The sequence below is a fragment of the Tupaia chinensis genome, unplaced genomic scaffold (genome assembly GCF_000334495.1).
Source record: "Tupaia chinensis unplaced genomic scaffold, TupChi_1.0 Scaffold144269_1, whole genome shotgun sequence".
NCBI classification, from domain to species: Eukaryota; Metazoa; Chordata; class Mammalia; order Scandentia; family Tupaiidae; genus Tupaia; species Tupaia belangeri.
The window spans coordinates 187,552-191,974 of NW_006204127.1; positions in this window are offsets into that span (position 1 = coordinate 187,552).

Consider the following 4,423-nt stretch of genomic DNA (forward strand, 5'->3'; position numbering starts at 1 on the left):
CTTTTGACAGAAAGTGGAAGAATATGGAAGATTTACTGCTGAGTGAAGCAAGCCAGGCTATGAAGGAGAAATACTGTATGTCCCCACTTAATATATACCAAGTGTCCGCACTCTATGACTGAAATTGACAAACTGAAAGATGTACAAATACAAGAGATGGGTATGAATGCCATATGTGGTGTGTGTGGAGGAGTGGGGCCTGGGAAATGACATTTGGAGGAGGGATACTGAGACAGAGCATTGACAGCATGGGGAGGTAGTGTTGTTATCTGTTGAAGATATTTTGATCAACTGGACTGGGGAAAAATGTTCACATATTGAAATGTTCACTTTGTAAGCTAAGTAATGTGACTGAATGTATAAAAAAAAGAAAAATAAATAAATAAAATTTTTAAAAAAGAAAATCTGTGGCACATATACTCTATGGAATACTACTCAGCCATAAAAAAAAATAAAAAATAAAAAATAAAACAACCAAGATCCTGGTTTTTGACAGAAAGTGGATGACTATGGAAGATTCACTGCTGAATGAAGCAAGCCAGGCTGTGAAGCAAAGATATTGTATGTCTCCACTTAATATATACCGAGTGTCTGCACTGTATGACCGAAACTGAATGACTAAAAGACATAGAAACACAGTAAATGGTTGTGAATACTAGATACAGGGTGAGTAGAGGGTGGCTAAAGGAGTAGAGTCTGAGGAAGGACATTAAGGAGAAAAATAAAGAGGTATAGCATTAATAGGACAAAGAAATGGGGTATTATCTGTTAACGATAACTTTATAGTATTATCAACTTGACTGGGGAGAAATGTACACATGTTGGAATATTCATTTTACAAGGTAAATTTTGTAATTGAATGTATAAAATGGCAAAATTTTAGAAAAGGAAAAAACTGGAGAAAGTGGGCATCTTTTTCTTGTATGAGGTTTTAGCAAAGATTCAGGATGATGTTAGGTATAGATTTTTCATAGACAGCTTTTATTGTGTTGAGAAATGACCCTTCTATGCCACTTTTGCTGAGAGTCTTGATCAAAAGGAATGTTGTATCTTATCAAATGCTTTTTCTGCATCAATTGATATAATCATGTGGTTTTATTTTTTTCTGTTAATATGGTGTATTACATTTATGGTTTTACATATGTTGACCTACCTTGCATCCCTGGGATAAAGCCTACCTTGTCGTGATGCATAATCTTTTTTATATGTTGTTGGATACAATTTGTCATTATCTTGTTGAAAATTTTTGTGTCTATATTCATCAGAGATATTGGTCTATAGTTTTTCTTCCTTGTCCTAACTTGTCTGTTTTCAGGATAAGGGTGATGGAGCCTTCATAGAATGAAATTGGGAGAGTTCCTCACTTTGGGATATTTATAAATAACTTAAGCAGAATGGGGTTAACTCTTCTTTAAAAGTTTTGTAGAATTCAGAAGTGAAACCATCAGGACCAAGACTTTTCTTTGTTGGGATTCCATCTCCTGGCTTGTTATTGACCAATTCAGACTTTTTACATCTTCTTTATTCAATCTCAGTAGATTAAATGTGTCCAGGAATTTGTCCATCTCATCCAGATTCTCTTGTTTGTTAGCATATAGTTGCTTATAGTATCCTCTCATGATGTTTTGTATTTCCATTATGTGGGTTTTTATATTGCCTGCTTCATTCTAAATTTGATTTACTTGGTTCCTTTCTCTCTTCTTATTAAGTCTAGCTAGTGGTGTATCTATTTTGTTTAACTTTCAAAAAACCAGCTTTTACTTTCATTTATTTTCAGTATAGTTTGTTTATTTTCTATTTCATTTATTTCTGATTGGATCTTTATTATTTTTCCTGGAGTTTTCTGGATTTTTTTCTGTTGCTTTTCCAATTCTTTGAGGCATGATGTTAGGTAGTCCTTTTGCCTTTTTTCTATATTTTTCTTATGTGCACTAATTGCTATGAACTTCTCTCTTATGACTGCTTTTCCCAAATGAAAGATTATCTTGTGGGATATAATAATCTTGGTTGAAATTATTTCTCTCTTAACACTTTAAATATGTCTGCCCATTCTTTCCTTGCTTTCATTGTTTCTGTTAAAAGGTATGGTGTTAACCCAATTGGATGACCTTTGCCAGTCACTTGTCATTTCTCTCTTGCCAATTTTAGTATCTTTGTCTTTATCTGTGGTTTTGGCCAGTATAGCTAAGATGTCCCTTGGAGAGGATCTTCTTGGGTTGATTCTATTTGGAGTTCTCTGTATTTCTCTGCTTGGATGTTTGAGGCCTTCTCTAGACTTAGAATGTTTTCTTCCAGGATTTCATGGAATGATTTTCCATGCCCTTATTAGTTTCATCACTTTCTGGAATACCAATTATTCAGATCCTCGGACGTTTAATGGAATTTAGTATTTTCCGTATATTATCCTCATTTTTTGTTATTTTGCACAGTTTAATTGTCTTTTAATACTTTTGAAAGAGTTTTTGATTGCCTTTATCACAGACTTCATCTCTTCTAGTTCCATCTGATTTTTTCTTATACTGTCCATTTCATCTTTCATATCTTGGAAGGACTTCCTCATCTCCTTGAGTTCATTGTCTCTTCTCTGTTCCAACTCATAGAGTTTTGTCACTATGAATGTTCTGAATTCTTTCTTTGACATTTCAGTAACTTCAGTTTTTTCAAGATATGGAGGGGAGTTATTATGTTCTTTTGATGGAGACATATTTTCTGGTTTCTTCAAATCTGAGGCTCTTCTCTTCTAGCTGGTGGGAGATGTATTCACTTTTGGATACCTTTTTGGAAAATGTTTCTGCCATTGGGAACAAGTTTGCTTCCCTTTTGCTATGGATTGATGTATGCCAAAGTCTTTTCTTTTGCTGTATTTAGCAATCTGGTCCCCACAGGAGGAGTTTTCTATTCAGGTGTCTGAAGAGCAGTTTCTCCTTTTTTGCAGGTGGTTCAGTAAAAGGGAGGATCCCAGGGAGCCTCACCACACATGGGTATTTGAAAACTATGATTCTAGACCTGTCCATTCCGTTTGGGTTGGTGGAGGTTGAGAAGATGACAATATAAGAGGGAAGAAAAAGGAATATGAAAGAGGATTAAAAAAAATCACCCATCTCTCGCTACCTCGGGGTGTGATTTTGCCAGGGCGCTGCAAATGGAACTGGGCTCTGCTGGAGAGCTGGGGGCTGCCCTTTCTGGTAGGAAGGAAGACTCTGAGATTGGGAGAGCTGGGCTTGGGTCAGAGCTGGAGTTGGGGCTGGGGCCAGTGAAAGGCCTGCCTTAGTTTCCCTAACTGACCAGGAGGCTACAGATGGAACTTGGCTATGCTGGAGAGCTGGTGTCTGCCCTTTCTGGTGCGGGGACGCTCTGAGGTTGGGAGAGCAGGGCTGGGGCCAGAGCTGGAGCTGGGGCTGAGGCCAGTGAAAGGCACTGCCTCAGTTTCCCTGACAGACCAGGGAGCTGGAGATGGAACTGGGCTCTGCTGGAGAGCTAGGGCTGCTCTTTCTGTAAAGGGAGGGGCTCTGAGGTTGGGAGAGCTGGGCTGCTGCCAGAGCTGGACCTAGGGCTGGGGACAGTTAAAGATCCTGCCTCAGGGCCTCAGTTTCTCTGACTGGCTGGGGGGCTACAGATGGAACTTGGCTCTGCTGGAGATCTGGGGGCTGCCCTATGGTGTAAGGACCAATGAAGCTATATTTTTATATATTTTATAATAATCTTTTTTAGGATATTTTAAAATGAAAGAGAAAAAGAAATAGATGGAGCAAGTATGGCAAATTATTGTTAATAGTTCTATATAGGGTAGCTACTAATGAGCAATCATTATCACTATTATCTCTATTTGAAAACTTTGATACTATAAAGCTTAAAGATATTAAAATGTTTTAAATTGTACAAATTTTCATTATCCCTAATTAAATCACATCCTGGTATTTTTACACAGACTGACTCATACTTCTGTTAGGAAATTGGCTCCTGAAGGTATTTAAGTTCATATAACAGTTAAAATTTTGAACTGGTTATTTCTAAACATTTATTCACACACTGAAAAGTAGTTTTTTTTTTTTTCTTGTGTTTTCTTCTTTATTTTTACCCTCCTTAAACTTTTTTTCTTTTTTTTTCTGTATTTACATTCATTCACTGTACATAATTACAGCATACAAAATGAGATTTTTCCATTCAGAATACACTGTATATTGGCTCAATCAAGCACATCAACATATGTGTTACTGTCAACAAATAATTTTCCATTTCTTGTTTTCTGTATATTTTGCCTTTTTTCCCATCCTTGATTGCCTATCTCTCCCTCTGCTACCTCCTACCCTCCTCCCACACTGTGTCTGGTATCTATTGTTGCTTTCTATGCCTCCCCCATTTTATTGTTTCACTAAATATCTTAATAAATCTAAATATTTTCAATAGCAAGCACAGCTGATAT